The sequence below is a fragment of the Sphaerodactylus townsendi genome, linkage group LG03 (genome assembly GCF_021028975.2).
Source record: "Sphaerodactylus townsendi isolate TG3544 linkage group LG03, MPM_Stown_v2.3, whole genome shotgun sequence".
Taxonomy (NCBI): Eukaryota; Metazoa; Chordata; class Lepidosauria; order Squamata; family Sphaerodactylidae; genus Sphaerodactylus; species Sphaerodactylus townsendi.
The window spans coordinates 174,717,789-174,735,323 of NC_059427.1; the positions used below are offsets into that span (position 1 = coordinate 174,717,789).

At 47.2% G+C, this 17,535-nt stretch overlaps 1 protein-coding gene across 1 annotated transcript in view; it reads left to right on the top strand.

Moving 5' to 3' along the window:
• The window catches only part of ERBB3 (erb-b2 receptor tyrosine kinase 3), a 132,864-nt gene that overhangs the window by 34,889 nt on the left and 80,440 nt on the right, over nt 1–17,535 (top strand). The window lies entirely within an intron of this gene.

The following is a 17,535-nucleotide window of genomic DNA, read 5'->3' on the forward strand; positions in this document are numbered from 1 at the left end:
CTATAAATCCAAACTTACTGGTATATGCTTTTTTGATATTTTCAAATGTGGATCCAAAGCAATGTGTAGCTAGTTCTGAGGATCAAACGGTGCTTTGGACTTGTGTTTCCCAAACAACTGTGCCCCGTGCCACCTGTCTTTTGAAACAGAGTGGAATTGCAAAACCTGTTTGTGATATTGGACAAGGAGTCCTATCGTTCAAAGAGAAAAAGTCAAAAGTCTCTGTCCCTGGGGTTGGGGTGTATTTAAGCCTTTTTAGTTTAGCTTGTGTAGATTTCATAGTGCTATGAAAGGGCCAAAGTTGCAATTTTAATCCTAGCCATCATCTAGGATGTTTTCATGTCTTCAGTTAACTTATTTGAATCCCCTCAAATAGAAATAATTGGCCCTGGAGTAGATTGTCTATACATCATGACTACAGTGTTTAATATTTCTAGACGCATATAAATGAAATTGTACGTCTTGGAGTTATCAAATTACATTTTTGAGACAGCAGATATATTTTTAGTTTGCAGATGGACAGCAGCTGTTCAGACTGTACCTTATAGCTGCAGAAATACAATCTTTAAGGTACAGTGCAATTGTTGAGAATATAGTGGCTATACAAAATGGTTAATAGTACATCTCGGTGTATTCTACACTAGTGCACACATGCCATTTTTAGATGTTTCTGAAAAACTACTTGATTCTGAATGATGAACAAACTACACTCCAAGCTGGCACATTTCCTCACATTGTGATGTGTATGTGCAGTCCCATAAAGAAGCATGCTATCTGCAACTAGGACTTCTGCAGATCTGAGCAGTAATACTTTGATGTCTTGAACTTCCAGAATATATGTAGGTCACAGAGGCATAGCTAGGGAAAATGGAGCCCGGTGCAAAATCTGAGTTTTGCTGCGCCGCCCCACCCCCCTGTTCGTTTGTGGTTTTTGTATTTTTAGTGTTTTTTCAGTTTTAGGCCTGCAGGGGGCGCAGGGTTTTTTTTTTGCTAGCAGCATCGACATTTCAGGGTATCTTTAGGAGACTATCCTGATGATAACAGCCAGGTTTGGTGAAGTTTGGTTCAGGGAGTCCAAAGTTATGCACTCTCAAAAGTGTAGCCCTCATCTCCTAATTAGCTCCCATTGGAAACAATGGGGGATGGGGGCACCACCTTTGGGAGTCCATAACTTTGGGCCCCCTGAACCAGATTTCACCAAACTTGGGTGGTATCATCAGGAGAGTCCCCCAAAAACTCCCCCAAATTTTGGTGCTGCTAGCCTAAAAACTGCGCCCCCTGCAGGCCAAAAACTAAAAAACACTAAAAAATACAAAAAAGAAACCTGAAATTTTTGCTGCCCCCAGGCGCACGTCCGGTGCAACGTGCGCATCCTGGCCCCCTTGTAGCTACACCTCTGGTGGGTCAGGCCCACAAAACAATTTGATTCAGTGACACTGCTGTAGAAAGTAAGCACGGAAATTTCAGTTCACCTAAAGAAACTGAAAACTACGAACAAAGTGCGCTGCGCTGCGGAAATGCTTTCTCTCTTATGCCAAATTAGAATGTAGTGGTTAAGAGTGGTGGACTTTAATCTGGAGAACTGGGTTGGATTCCCAGCTCTTCCACACAAAGGCTGTTGGGTGACCTTAGGCTAGTCACAGTTCTCTCAGAACTCTCTCAGCCCCGCATACTTCACAAGGTGTCTGTTGCGGGCAGAGGAAGGGAAAGGCTTAGTGTTTATGTAGCAGTTCTGAGTCTTCATCACAACAATCCTGTAATTTTATTATTATCGACCTAGGTAGGGTTTGGAAATACCTGAAAATTTGAGGATGGAGCCTAGGGAGCCACACTTTGGGGTTTAGTGCCATAGAGTCCACCTTTCAGAGCCGTCGTTTTCTCCAGGGCAACGAATTTCTGTAGTCTTTGTATTGTGATTATGAGAAATCTCTAGGCCAGAGGTGTCCAACTCTGGTGCTTCAGATGTTCATGGACTGCAATTCCCATCAGGCCATGCCAGCAGGGGCTGATGGGAATTGTAGTCCATGAACATCTGAAGCACCAGAGTTGGACACCCCTGCTCTTGGAGGTTGGCAACCCCAGATGTTAGGGGTTTCTTGGGGGGGGGGAGGTGCTCATACCGAGGGAGCAAAGATTAGGTAGAATATCAACTAGAGACTTTGTGGCTCACTATTCTCTTAATAATTGTGCAATGCTGGTCATTAAAATGCCTTTGAAGAGTCAGCTGGGGTTTGAAACAAAAACAAGTGCTAGGATAGGGTACAGTGTGCTGGAATGGAGATGAATTAGTGTGGATATATAGTGGGGTTATGTAAATATCAGCGTTCTCTGGCAGAAAGATTGAGTCCAGGGCCAGGCCTACTTATGTGTTAATTTGTAATGGAATACAATGCCGTAGGTCATTATTTGCTCTGTGGAGTCCTGTAACCTAGGCCACCGCTACTCACAAAGATTCAGTTAGCATAAAATGTACTGGTTGCAACTCTGGCAGAGCTGCGATAGAACTCAGGAATTTTTATTCTTCTTAGTAGTTTTCTGATACAGGAAATCAGTTCCTCCTTAATCTGGAAGTAGGACTGGAGATGTAGGAATTCTGGCTATCAGGTGTCTTCTCCCCCTCCATAACAGGAGGCTGAGTGTTTTTTCTTCAGCTGAGACCTGGGTTCAGATTCTTGTTCATTTCCGGTTGCTGAACTGATCTGCAGACTAGAGAGATCAGTTCCCTTGGAAAACATGGGTGCCTTGTAGGGTAGCCTGTAGGCAATATACCCTTTTGATGTCCCTACCCTCCCAGGCTCCACCCCTAAGTAGACCATATCCACTTATGTTTGCGGGAATTAGTTGGAGACAGAGAGCAAGAGAGGGCAGCTAGGATTGATAGCCTGTGTATACCTGGATCGTCTGAGTGAGAACTCTTAAGTGAGCAGGTGCTTCTATAATTGAACGGGTTTTGTTAAAGAATATACCGTATATACTCGCATATAAGTCGAATTTTTCAGCACATTTTTTGTGCTGAAAAAGCTCACCTCGACTTGTATGAGAGTGAGGTGTATTTTACCTCGTACCTTAGGGACCGTCTGGCCCCATATGTCCCACATCGGTCTCTGCGCTCGGCAGAGGCCAGCTTACTGGAGATCCCCGCCCCCTCTATGATGCGGCTGGCCTCCACTAGGGCCAGGGCTTTTACGGCCCTGGCCCCTGCCTGGTGGAATGCTCTTCCTCCAGCTGTCCGGGCCCTGCGGGACCTACATGAGTTCTGCAGGGCCTGTAAGACCGAGTTATTCCGCCGGGCTTTTGGGGAGGCCGGCTGCTGATAGGTGCCCATTAACAGCTAAGATCCGCTGTCCCCTTCTTAGAGGAGTTGAAGAGCCAATGGTTGGACGCCATCTGTTTTAACTGTTTGAATCTGGAGTGCCGCATTTTAATTGATATGATTTTTAGCATTTTATTCTGTATTTATATTATGATGTGAACCGCCCTGAGCCCCTTGGGGGAGGGCGGTATAAAAATGAAACAAATAAATAAATAATAAAAAATAAAAAATATTTTAGGGTTTTTACTTTGTCGGCCGCCAGGGGGCACAGTTTTTAGGCTAGCAGCACCAAAATTTCAGGGTATCATCAGGTGACACTCCTGATGATACCAGCCAGGTTTGGTGAAGTTTGGTTCAGGGGGTCCAAAGTTATGGACCCCCAAAGGGGGTGCCCCCATCCCCCATTGTTTCCAATGGCGGCTAATAGTAGATGGGGCTACCCTTTTGAAGGTCCATAACTTTGGACCCCCTGAACCAAACTTTGCCAAACCTTGGTGGTATCATCAGGAGGGTCTCCTAAAGATACTCTGAAATGTTGGTACTGCTAACATAAACATTCCTCCCCTGACAGTGGCACTCCTTCAATTCTTTTTCCCCAGATTCTCCCTTTAACTTCTTCCATCTCTGAGTGTGGATTTAAAGAGAGAATCAGGGCTTACAGAGCTAGTTTACTGTTTTTCTTTGAAATAAATATTCAAAAACGTTTAACCTAATGCCTCAATTAATGTATTGGTATCTATTTTTATTTTTGAAATTTACCAGTAGCTGCTGCATTTCCCATCCTCGACTTATACACGAGTCAATAAGTTTTCCCAGTTTTTTGTGGTAAAATTAGGTGCCTCGACTTTATATGCTGGTCAATTTTATAATAATGATTTGTATATACAGTAAATAAATCTCCTTCATTATTTACATACACCTCCGGCTTCAGTGATCTCAGTGTTCTACAAAACCTACCTCATAGGGGCAAACGCAAAGCCTTTATATTTGCTACCCTACAAATATCTTGTAACTGAGGGGAAGGTCATTTTGTGACCTCATTTTGTGTCCCCATCTTCCTCTAGCTGTGAGGGTGGGGGATTGGGACGGGCCTCACAAGTGGAATAGCTTCAGGCCTTTCTTCATCTAAACATGGCACTGCCCGCTTTGTGTCAGCGTTTGCTGCCTTCCCAGGTGGCTGGATTTGTGGTGTCTGGTATTGGTATTGTGAATTGGTACTGGATCAACTAAAAATAGAGCTGCCATATATAAAACAGGATGAATGATCACCCTGAGACCCCTCTCCCCTCCCTATTAGATTTTTATGGCTGATGACAACTCTGCTTTGTTTTCTACTCCTCTGGCTTCAGATCTCTTTATTCACTTAGAGTGATTCAGCCCTTGTATGTTTCCTCTGGAGCAGTGTGGGCAGCTGGCCTCACAATGGGCTTGGATCCATGAGCAGGCCTCCACTCATGTGGCGTGACTTCCTGCTTCCCTTCTTTTGGTAACAGCCCACTGTAGATTTAGGGTTGCCAACCTCCTGGGAGAGCTTGAAGATCTCTCAGAGCTAGACCTGATCTCCAGGTGACAGAGATCAGTTCCCCTGGAGAAAATGGCTGCTTTGGAAGGTGGACACTCTGACATTCTACCCTACTGAGGTTCTGCCCTCCCCAAACCCCTCCCTCTTTAGACTCTGCTCCCCAAATCTAGTATTTCCCAACCCAGAGGTGGTGGGATTTCAGAAAGCTGTTCTTGAGACCTGAGGAGCCTTCAGGAATGACAAAATTTGATGTGCGGGGGAGGAGGGGAGAGAAGAATGAGTAAAAATCACCTGCACCAGTCTTGTGTAAACTGAAGCGCAGTGGCGTATCTGCCCGGGGACAAGGGATAACCCTTGTCGCTGGGCACAGCTAATCTGGTCACATGGGGGCGCAAAATCGGCTCCCCTTGTGACCAGATGCCTTTGTGAAGACAATGAGGCAGCAGGAAATCCTGCTGCCTCATCATCATCAATCTCCCTTGGCCATGCCCCCCAAGCCCCGCCCCTAGACTCCGTGCTTTTAAAAGTACATCTCCCGAGGCTGGCAGTGGCTTCTGCTCTCTCCAGGCTCTGGGGAGGGCAGAAGCCGGACTGCGGGGGGGCCTGGAAGGGTAATGGGGTGGGGCCCCCACCCCCAAGCCCCACCCCCAAGCCCCACCCCAGGTGTGTGGGGGCACCTGTAGAAGGCTTGTCTCTGGCCACCATTTTCCCCTCATACGCCTCTGCTGAAGTGTAAATGCAGATTTGGATCCAAGCCAGTTAACTATCTACCTATCTATATAGAAAACTTTCATAATCTCAAGGTATGTGAATTGGAATTGCTCGGGGTTGTTGGCCCAAATGTTTTACACAGTCTACAAGGCCACCACTCCTTTTTTACTGGATTCCCTTTTGATTGTTTGCAGAAGGTGTTGTTGATGAAGAGTTTGTTTTGAACCCATAAAAGGACAATGAGGAAAAGGAGAGCTGAAATTCAGGGATCTGGTTTGTCTAAACCTGAGGCAAGATGAAGTATCTTTCCACATGATGTGTGTTAAGTCTCTTGTTTATTATAGACCAATGTGTGTCCACCATTGGAGTTATGAGGCATCTTTTGAAATTGGGAGTGGGGATTATCTGTCTTAAGGAGTAGTTGTCAGGGTTCATGTGTAGACTTGCAACCTGCCTCCACCCCCAAAACATTCTTGTATCTCAACTCTTTCCCAAGTCTGTGATTTCATCTAGACAAGGGAATGTTGTGTTCAAAATACGGTTCTCCCACCTTCCTGCCTTGGATACCTTCAGGTCAGCTTCTATTGTTATGACAAAATAGAGAGTTACCTCAGCTCTAAAGAAATTGATTCAATAAGATGATGACAACACAGCCAGGACCAGCTGTTTGGGTTCCAGGGAGCCACTAGGTGCCAAGCAGAGATGTTTTCTTCACTTTCTTTTTTTGGTCATGGGATGTGGACTCTTGGAGGTACCTGTATTATGGGTTGGGTGGCTCGGCAAGTAATTGTTTTCTGGATTAAAAACTAGGTTATCTGGAACCACAGGAAGGAAAGCCAGGGCCTAAGGACTGATCACGAAAGTACATGAAACTGAATGAAAATGTTAACATCCTCAGGAGCCAAACCAAGTCCTTTTACTTAATATCTAGGGTTGCTCAGCAGCCCCTGTCCCCCAGAATCCTCAGTGGGGAAGGGCTGTGGAGGCCACACTTGGGCACTGGATTCTGGGCAGGGTGGGGGACTCTGCTTCCATCCCTGCTCAAGGAATGTACGGGGCTCCAGCCCCCTCCCGTCCTCTCTCACTACGTCCGTGATTTCCCAGTGGTTGTACAGTGGTGTGGCCTATTCACACAACAGTCTTCATCAATGCATGGCAGATGTCATTCAGTGCAGAGATGGTTTTTGGAAAGATGATTGGATGGTAGCAGATGGAATTCAAACCAGACTATAGATGAGTTGATTTAGTGTTGTAGATACCGTGTTTCCCCGAATATAAGACAGTGTCTTATATTAATTTTTGCTCCCAAAGATGCACTATGTCTTATTTTCAGGGGATGTCTTATTTTTCTGTGTTCTGTTCGTCGGGCATGCTTCCAAACAAAAACTTTGCTATGTCTTACTTTCGGGGGATGCCTTATATTTCCCACTTCAGCAAAACCTCTACTATGTCTTATTTTTCGGGGATGTCTTATATTCGGGGAAACAGGGTAAGCCCAATATTGGCTTACGTAGTACTTCATTTCTCTTCGTCTCTATGGGGCCACCTTGTAGTGGATAAGGAGCATCGAGGGAAAAAGTCCCGTGTCCTGGGTGTAGTTGGCATTTTTTTTAACCTTTTGTTGCCCTAAAGCATTTGGCATCTTCTGGGGAGTTTGTTTATTTCCACCACCCTTTCTCCCAGGAGTTCAGAGTGGAGCACGTAGTTCTCCCCCTCTTCCATTTATCCTGGTGAGATAGTTTAGTCTCTAAGAGTATGGCTGATCCAAGGTGAGTTTTTTGGGGACCTGGGATTTGAACCTGACTCTTCCCAATCTCATCCAACATCTACATTACAAAGCTTCTAATATCCGATGAAGATAAATGGAGTGCAAGAGCCTTCCATGGGGTCTTAAGAAAGGGATATCCTGGATATCTTTCCAAGCCATCCAATTCATAAGGAAACTTAGACCTCTTAATGACAGCAGAAGCACAAATTCTTCTCACCTTCGTGTTTTCTGTGGTGAGTGTCTGAGAGATGTATACAAAGGGATTCTGAAGATAAGCGGCAGGGGTGCATGTCTTCAAGAAGCGCATATCCTGCATTACCGTTATGTTCTCCCATTCAAGTGACATTTATCAGGACCATGAGTGGGCATTGCATCGCACATCCCATGTGCCCAGTAATGTTCCATGATATCAAAAACCCACAAAACATCAATCTCTCAGTCAGGTGTTCTAATGGGGGATGTGATTATGGGGAGGCGGGAAATGGTTCTTAGCTCAGCCAGAGACAAAAGAGGTCTCCCCCCCCACCCCACCCCCTCAGCTTCTCAGTTCTGAGTCATGTCTGGGTCTTGAATAGCAGCTCCGCAAAAGACTTGTCACTGTGACAGGGGGACAAAGCCCAGTGGTCCTGGCTCATAGCCCTCTCCTTCTTCCAGCCCACTGGTTGTCACTTCCCCCACCCTTCTCTTTGCCACCCATGCTGAGCAAGCTGGGGGCCCAGAATCCGTGATCAAAGTTTCCCCCTTGGTATGCTGCAATCTGTATTGATACCCCCAGGCTCCAAGGACCCAGAACTACAGGAAAATGAGAGGGGAATTGTAGTCTGACAAGGGCGACGACTGAGAGGAGGTAGAGACTTTTTTTCCACCATTTCATGTCGTCCCCGCCCCCCAACACACACGTTCCTATCTCTTCAGGAAAGGCCTTGATGTGTCTGGCTGTAGCCGGCCTCCTGGGCTGGAGCCACTGTCTGGACTGAGGAGTAGGCCAGACTGTCAACACCCCCTTCGCCCCCTGCCTCTGACCACTGAGCAAAAAAGTTGCCAAACCTGCAGCTGGAATGGAGGCATCGACTTCTGTCCGCTGCAAAATAAAGAGCAGCGTTCTCATTGACTTAATTTCACAGTACAAAGTATGATAACAGAGCTGAATGGAAAGAAGAAATCAAATATCAGAGTTAGAGTAAGATGGAGGTTGGCAGCTAGGGTTTTGGTTCTGATCCTGGCTCAAACGGGCAGAAGTGGGTTTTCTCTGGGGAGCAAATGGCCAACTGCCTGGACTGAGAAGTGATGCATACTCTGGCGTTGCAAATCGAGTGCTCTTTCTAAGCACATCTGGTTGGTTATGATTGCAGAGGTACCGTAGGATATGTGTGTCCCCAACTGAAAGCTAACTCAAGGGTTCCTTGAAGTTTAAAAGGTGCTGTCTTAAACAACGGAAACAATAAAGTAGGATTTTTTGTGTTTTGTTGGCTGCCTCGGTGGATATGATAAAGGGATGGAATGTTCCAGAAGTCGAGGCATGAGGGAAGGAGGAGGAGGCCAAGTCACCACTGCAAGGGCTCAAGCAGTCCTAACAGCAAGCCTGCTCTTGTTCTCTCTCCTCTTGTGGCCGAATCTTTTTATGTCTCTGCTAGGGTGGAGAAGCCAACCAGGCCTCGATTTCCTTTGCTTCCCCATGGATAATCGCCCCATTGTTGTCCAGCCAGGACATTGCCTAGGGCCATCTCGGCACAAAGGGGCATGGGGGCCAGAGCAACCCTGTCTTGGCACAATGAGGTCCCTGTGTCCAGACTCCCCTCCCCTTCAGAGCTGGCCGGGTCTTCCATCTCCACACCCAAAAGAATGAATTCCTCTGTGGCTGCTGGGACACTTAAGTCGACTGTTGGGAGTTACAAGATTGGAACTTTATCAGATGTGCCAGGAGAACGGTCTCTCTCTCCGCTTCGCTGGGAATATCTTTTGGAAGTTGTGTCCTTGGGACATTTGGGAGCCTTGAGTCTCCTCATCCAGCCACAAATGCTTCACTCAACCCAGTCACTCCCTTCTCCTGTACCCCAGCTATACACCACGGCAACGTGTACATTTGCAAAGCCAACGTCTTTCTGTATTCCAGGTCCAAAAACCCTTGAGTGTCTTTATCCCTCGGGCCTGATGGTTGGCTAAGACTGTTGGTTGATTGGGTTGTTTGTTTGTTACATATTTGGCAAAAGAAGCTGCCGAGCCAGTTTGCTGGTGTGTTAGTTCTTCTGAGGCAATTGTAGGAGGTTTGTGGGCTTAGGAAGTTTCATGTTTAACCCCTGTAAACTTTACGTATTTGAAGGAAGTGTACACACCCAAGATGGGGCCTCCTAGACGGCAAGGTGTGGACATGGTGAAAACGGCTTGCAACCTACCGTTCTTTCCTCCTGTTCAGATTAGCCTGCACACTCCCACACACGCCAGCTGGGTGACCTTGGGCTAGTCACAGTTCTTCGGAGCTCTCTCAGCCCCACCCACCTCACAGGGTGTTTGTTGTGAGGGGGGAAGGGCAAGGAGATTGTAAGCCCCTTTGAGTCTCCTGCAGGAGAGAAAGGGGGGATATAAATCCAAACTCCTCCTCCTCCTCCTCCTCCTCCTCCTCCTCCCCTCCTCTCTCTCTCTCTCTTCTTCTTCTTCTTCTTCTTCTTCTTCTTCTTCTTCTTCTTCTTCTTCTTCTTCTTCTTCTTCTTCTTCTTCTTCTTCTTCTTCTTCTGCTGGTTCTGCTGGTTCTGGTACACAAAGTTTTTGTTGTGTACTTGGTGGCCCTGGACTGAGGAAACCTGCTAGCCCTATGCGATCTTTTGACTGAGGAGTAAAAATGGCGTGATCCCATGTATGCAGCAGTGAGTTTCTGCAACGAAATGATGAGAAATAACTACAAAGGTGAAATGGGTGCTGTATTTAAGGTTGCCAACCTCCAGGAAGGGACTGGAGCTCTCCTGGAATTACAGCTGATCTGCTGGCTACATAGATTGTCCATTAATAAATTAATTCCACTTCTGGAGAAAATAAACTTCTTTGGAAGGTGGACTGTATGGTATTATACCCTACAGAGTTCCTTCCCTTCCCTAAACCTCACCCTCCCAGGCTCAATTCTCCAGATATTTCTGAACCTGGAATTGGCAACTCTAAGCTGCATTTTCTCACCCAGAAATCCAACTCTATAATTTTGTCTAGATTTTTGAAGGGCCTGGCTATGATTATGCAGTGACCAGGAAGAGGAACACTCTGCTTGTTCAAAGAAACACCCCCCTTCTCTATCCCCATAACCAGGGGTGGAGTGAGGGGAAACTGCGCCCGAGGCGCCAGCACCCCCTGCGCCCCTGCTGCAGTGCTGTCCACCCACACCCCAGAATGCCCCCACCACGCCCCCGCTGCAGTGTGCCCCTGAGGCATCACGCCCTCCCACCCTGTTGGCACTACGCCAGTGCCCATAACTGGCATTGTTTCTCTCTGCATTTGAAATCTACCTACTGGTTTACTAAAGGTAAAATTAGTTCTCTGTGTAAGCACCAGGTCCTCACTGACCTATGGGGCAATATTGCATCATGATGTTTACTAGGCAGACTATGTTCATGGGGTGGTTTGCCATTGTCTTCCCCAGTCGTCTGCACTTTATCCCGCGCAAACTGAGTACTCATTTCCACTGGCGTTCCTGCCTAGGGACATGGGGTACCCCTTGTCCCCGGGCGCATCGATTGAGGTCATGTGGGGGGCGCCAAAACATCCTCCTACACAGGGAGGGATTGAGCAAGCCCTAGAAAGCAGGCACTGAAGCAGTGGACTGCTCCCAGTGCCTGTCGTAGCCCCGCCCACTCTGTAAGGTGGCCTGGAGTGTCCAGGGGGCGGGGGAGAGGTCCCACTGGGCTCCCAGGAGCAGGACTGGGGAGCTCCGCCTCCCCTCCCTCTAACCCAGCATGCCTTATTAAGCCTTTAAATTAAGTGTGGCATTACTCAGAAGCCTTCTCCCCGGCAGCCGGCCGCCGGCAGGCACAGGAAAAGGCAAGCTGAGCAGGGAGCCCAGAAGCAGGAGCAGAACTGAAGATGATGCTGACGTTTGCTTGGTAAACCTTCTCAGATGGGGTGACTTGTGAGAGATTTACATGCTTAAAAGTTAATTCCCCTTGCACTGGCTTGGAGCTGTTTCTTAGGCTAGCAGCCTACCTCACAGGGTTGGTGTGAGGACACAATTAGGAAAGTGGAGGGGAGGGAGCCATGCCTGTTTTGCTGGGGGTAGGAGGTGTTTTGTGAGAGATGATGCTGACGTTTGCTTGGTAAACCTTCAGATGGGGGGTGACTTGTGAGAGATTTACATGCTTAAAAGTTAATTCCCCTTGCACTGGCTTGGAGCTGTTTCTTAGGCTAGCAGCCTACCTCACAGGGTTGGTGTGAGGACACAATTAGGAAAGTGGTGGGGAGAGAGCCATGCCTGATATGCCTTTGCTGGGGGTAGGAGGTAGTTTTGTGAGATGATGCTGGCGTTTGCTTGAAGTAAAACCTTCAGATGGGGGGGTGACTTGTGAGAGATTTTACATGCTTAAAAGTTAATTCCCCTTGCACTGGCTTGGAGCTGTTTCTTAGGCCCCAGCAGCCTACCTCACAGGGTTGGTGTGAGGGATATTACAATTAGGAAAGTGGAGGGAGGGAGCCATGGCCTGCTCTTTGCTGGGGGGGTAAGGAGGTGATTTGTGAGAGATGATGCTGATGTTTGGCTTGGTAAACCTTCAGATGGGGGGGGGTGACTTGTGAGAGATTTACATGCTTAAAGAAGTTAATTCCCCTCTTGCACTGGCTTCTTTGGAGGCTGTTTCTCAGGCTAGCAGCCTACCTCACAGGGCTACTGAGGTGTGAGGACACACCAGGAAAGTGAATGGGGGAGGAGCCATGGCAATACTTTTGCTGGGGTAGGAGGTTGATTTGTGAGCCGATGATGCTAAGGTTTGCTTGGTAAACCTTTGGATTTGTGAGAGGTTTTCATGCTTAAAAGTTAATTCCCACTTGCACTGGCTTGGAGCTCTTTCTGAGGCTAACAACCTACCTCATAGGGTTGGTGTGAGGACACAATTAGGAAAGAGAGTTGGTGGGGAGAAAGCCATGTATGTTTTGCTGGTGGTGGGAGGTGTTTTGTGAGCTGGTGCAAAAAAATCATTGTTTGGTCGTTGTGGGGGAGGGTGGTCGTCCATACCTGGGGTGGGGGTGGGGGGCACCAAACTCAGATTTTGTCCCTGGGCTCCAGTTTGCCTAGATTCGCCCCTGCTCATTTCACCAATCTCGGAAGGATAGAAGGCTGAGTCAACCCAAAACTGGCTTCCGTTGGGATCAAACTCAGGTTGTGAGCAAAGCACTGACTGCAGTACTGCAGCTTACCACTCTGCGCCACGGGTCTTACTAGTGCTTCAAAATGGTTGCTATAGTATGGCAGGTGACTAGCCCTCTGTTAGCCCAACAGTAGCATTGCTACTTTCCTCAGCATTGTCTGAGGCAGGGATAATATGCATCTCCCCCCCGCCACATGACTGTCCCCTCTCCCTTTCCCCATGGAGACATGGGGTACCCCATGACCCTGGGCGCCACCCATTTGATCACATGGTCAAGCTGCCAGGGGCTCCCACCCACCTCTATCGGAGCACCCAGCGTAGGCTGACCAGACGTCCCGCTTTTGGCGGGACCGCCAAGCCTTTAAACAATTTGTCCCTCGTCCCGCGGGTTCTTCAAATTGTCCCGATTTTGGGGAGGCTGCCTCACTGCCTTCTGGGGTGCAAGGCAGTGCGGCAGCCTCCCGCACGCCCGGCCACAGGAGCGCACTGCCTTCTGGGGCTTGCCGTTTGCCGCTCTGTGGCAGGGACAGCGGCTTAAGTGCCAAAAGGCCGCATGCTCCCTGCGTCACGCGTAATTGCCTTTCTGGGGCTTGCTGTTTGCCGCCCTGTGACAGGGCGGCAAACGGCAAGCCCCAGGAGGCTGTGCGCTCCTGCGGCTGCATGCGCATGCGCGGCCGCCTCCCCCGTCCCGGATCACAAAGGTGACCATCTGGTCACCTTAACCCAATGGGACTGCAGCAGGCTCCTGGCCCAGTGCCGGCTGCCGCCACCTCCCACCTCTATTGGAGACCGCGAGCAGGCACAGCCACCGGAAGAGGGGGGGCAGCAGCGGGCACTAGGTCGGTAGCCGACTGTGGGCAAGGGCTTGTTTTTGCGCCCACCCACCTCTACCAGAGGTGGGTGGCACAAAAACAAGGCCTTGCCCCTGGGCCCATTCCCTCCCTGTAAGCCTCTGCCTTCCCCCTTTTCTTCCTACTTCCGTCCCCCTTTCCATTCCCATTTCCCTCCCTTCTCTGTATTCCTTACTGAATTTAGATGAGACGAGATTGAATGTACTGCTAGTTTTTTATAGTTTAAATGAGATTTTAATTATTTATATTGCTTATTGATGTTTTATGCATGTTGGAAACAGCCCTGAGCTGAAAGGGAAGGGTGGTATAAAAATTGCATAAATAAAAAGGTAAAAATAAATACATTGAAGCGGGGTGGTGTTGCTCGATTACCCTTCTCGCTGCAGCCCCTTGAACTGTGTGGCTTTTGTTTACAAAGGTCTTCTGACCTCTGAAAATGCCCTCTTAAGGATCATTAAGGCTGCTGGGAGAAAGGAAAAAGTAGGGAAAGGTGTGTTTCTGTCAGAGGTGAAGCTACAAGGAGGCCAGGGGGTGCATGTTGCACCAAGCATATGCCGGGGGGGGGGCAAAAATTCAGGTTGGTGTATTTTGTATTTTTAGTGTTTTTTCAGTTTTTGGCCTTCAGGGGGCGCAGATTTTAGGCTAGCAACACCAAAATTGCAGGGTATCTTTAGGAGACTCTCCTGATGATACCACCCAGGTTTGGTGAGGTTTGGTTCAGGAGGTCCAAAGTTATGGACTCCCAAAGGGGGTGCTTCCATCCCCCATTGTTTCCAATGAGAGCTAATAGGAGATGGGGTCCATAACCTGACAAGGACCCCCAGAATAGTGACTCTAGTGGAAAAATAGCAGAGGGGAACTTTGATCACAATAATTTCCTGTAGGGAAAGGGTTAAGCATTCATGTCCTCAGTTTCTCCGCAGTAAAGTCGCAGTCCCTTCCCACACCTGCAATTCTTCACGGAACAATGAGATGGTGGTTTATTCTGTGTTATTTAATCCAAAATAAAAAATTTAAAAAACTGATTGTGGTTCTAACTTTGCGGTGCACCCTCTTCTGGTTCTCACTTATAAATCCTACTTCACCAAGTGTTTGCACACACCGGGGATGGGGCGGTATAAAAATCGAATAAAATAAATAAATAAATCCTGATCCTTCTCTCTGTATGATAGTGGCAGACTTTCTCCTTGAAATTACTAAACGCCAGTAGATTTCCTTTGACCTAACATTTATCTCCTGTATTGTATATGCTTTTTAATCCGTTTTTTTTATTATTGTTGTACTGTTGTCTATGCCAATAAAGGCTTGCTATGCTAAGTGTTTACACACAGGTCAAATAACAGAGTATCCCTGAACTGTGATTTGTGAACAAGACTTGCTATGCAAATACCAGATACTGAAGATCACACCCCTATATGTGAGACTGGTCAAGGATGTTCCACACTCATAGTTGCTAACTTGAATTTGAATCTGCTTGTGAAAGTGAGCTGAACTCTCCTAATTTTATTACATGATGTTTAACTGAGAAGTAACTTGGAGCAGTAGTGGGTAGCATGAAAATGTGGTCTCCCTGTGTGGCTGCTGTGAAAAAACATAAATTCTATGCTGGTCGCAGTTAGAACAGGAATAAAGAATACATCTGTTCCTATCATACTGCCATTGTAGAAATCTATGGTGAGACCGCTCTAGGAATACTGCGTACAGTTCAGGGCACTGCACTTCAAAAGGATATTGTAGCTTTAAAACACAAGTGTCAAACTTGTGGCCCTCCAGATGTTAGCGAACTACAATTCCCATCAGCTCTTGCCAGTATAGCCAATGCTGATGTTGGGAGGGACTCATGGAAATTGTAGTTCATGAACATCTGGAAGGCCATGAGTTGGACACCCCTGCTTTAAAAGGTGCAGAAAACAGCAACTGTTCTATGAGGATCAGCTGTTTGGCTTAGAAACAAAGGCAAATAAGAGGAGTCATGATAAAGGTCTATAATATTGTGCGAGGGGTGAAGAGGGTCTCACCCATAATATTATGGCCCAGAGTCAACCACTAATTCTGAAGGTGAGAGATTCAGGATAGACAAAATGGACATAGTTCTTCACACATAGCTAAACTGAAAAATAATTGCCAAGGGATGTATTGATGGCTGCCAAATTGGAAGTCTTTAGAAGGGCACTGGACAAATTAATGGGAGGCAGGGCTATCAATGACTGCTTGTCTTGTTGGATATCTAGTCCCTCCCATACCAGATAGTGTGTTCCTGTTTACATATGAGTTGCTGGGGAGCAAAGAGGAGATGATACTGTTTCTAGGAAGCAGGATGAAGTTGTTAGCATGGAAATTAGTACGACATCGCAGTCCTCACTATTGTTGATAGGAGTTAAACGGCTAGTGCTCATTGAACAAAATCAGGACCTCTCGTTCTTACAGGCAGCAAGGCAAAGGAAAGGGGTTAATTGTTTTGTTTAGGGGGTGGGGGGAAAGAAACTGGAGCTTATGATGGTCCATCAGGTGCAGTTGGGGTGGACTTAGCCATAGGGCGCTGTACAAACAGAATTCTGGACCTGATAGGCCTTTATGGCTCTTAAGTTCTCATGCTGCTGCTCTCATTGCCAGATTCAGCAAATTTCCATGCGTGGGTATGGTCAAGAGTCCCTTTTCTCTCTCCTGGTACAGCAGTGGCATTGGAGGTTAAGAGCTCGTGTATCTAATCTGGAGGAACCGGGTTTGATTCCCAGCTCTGCCACCTGAGCTGTGGAGGTTTATCTGGGGAATTCAGATTAGCCTGTATACTCCCACACCCGCCAGCTGGGTGACCTTGGGCTAGTCACAGCTTCTCAGTGCTCTCTCAGCCCCACCTACCTCACAGGGTGTTTGTTGTGAGGGGGGAAGGGCAAGGAGATTGTAAGTCCCTTTGAGTCTCCTGCAGGAGAGAAAGGGGGGATATAAATCCAACTCGTCTTCTTCTTCTTCTTCTTCTTCTTCTTCTTCTTCTTCTTCTTCTTCTTCTTCTTCTTCTTCTTCTTCTTCTTCTTCTTCTTCTTCTTCTTCTTCTTTTCTAGTGCTTATTTCATTTATCATCTTTTAGCTGTCTGATGGGAATGCTTCCTATCAAGATAGACAGCACCAGGGCCATCTTAATCAGAGTTATACCCTTCTAAGCCCATTGGTTTGGAAAGGTGTAACTCTGCCTAGGATGACAAAATACAAGAATGAACAGCATGGAAGCTAAAGTTGTTAGCATGGGAATCAGTACGATATCGTATTCACTATTGTTGATAGGTGTTAAATGGCTAGCGCATCCACGCTAGATTGGTCATCTTCTTTAAGGAGGATACAGCACAATAGGAGGGATGGTCCAGAACTTAGACAGCCACCCTCAAAGGTTTATTGAGCAAGCTGTTTCCTGTTACAAAGATGTTGTTATGATCCACTATGACTTTGGGGAGAAGCTGATTGCTTATTTACTTTCAGAGTAAAGGGTGTGCAGGTGGTGTTTGTGGTTGCCCGTCATTTGCCTGGCAAAATGCCACCCAGGGCTGGGTAAGATTAGCCAGTGGCAAGCAGCCAGAGAACAGGGCACCATAGCGACTATGTTTTTCATCCTAACTTCCTCTCTGCCGAGAGACGTGCCACAGTGAAGAACTGCCCGCTTATCTGCCAGTAGAGCAATTACAGGCCGCTTAGTTTGTGTTTGAATTGTTCAGTAGCATTTTGTTAAAAAAACCAGCCTTGTTATTTCACTATACAATATTTGATTTTTAAAACTTTTAAAACATGTTCTCTGTAAAAACCTGGCTCTTGTAATTTTACTGTAGGGTTATCAGTTTTCCGTGAAATTCAGATTACAACACTTTGAGTTTTATTGTAAAACAGATTCTTGGTGAGTGATAACAGAGCTCTTTCTAGATTTTTAGTGGATGATATTTGCAGATCTTGATACAAAGGCAAGGTGACCAGACGTCCCGCTTTTGGCGGGACAGTCCCACCTTAAACCAATTTGTCCCGCGCCCCGCTGGGTTTTTTAACTGTCCCGA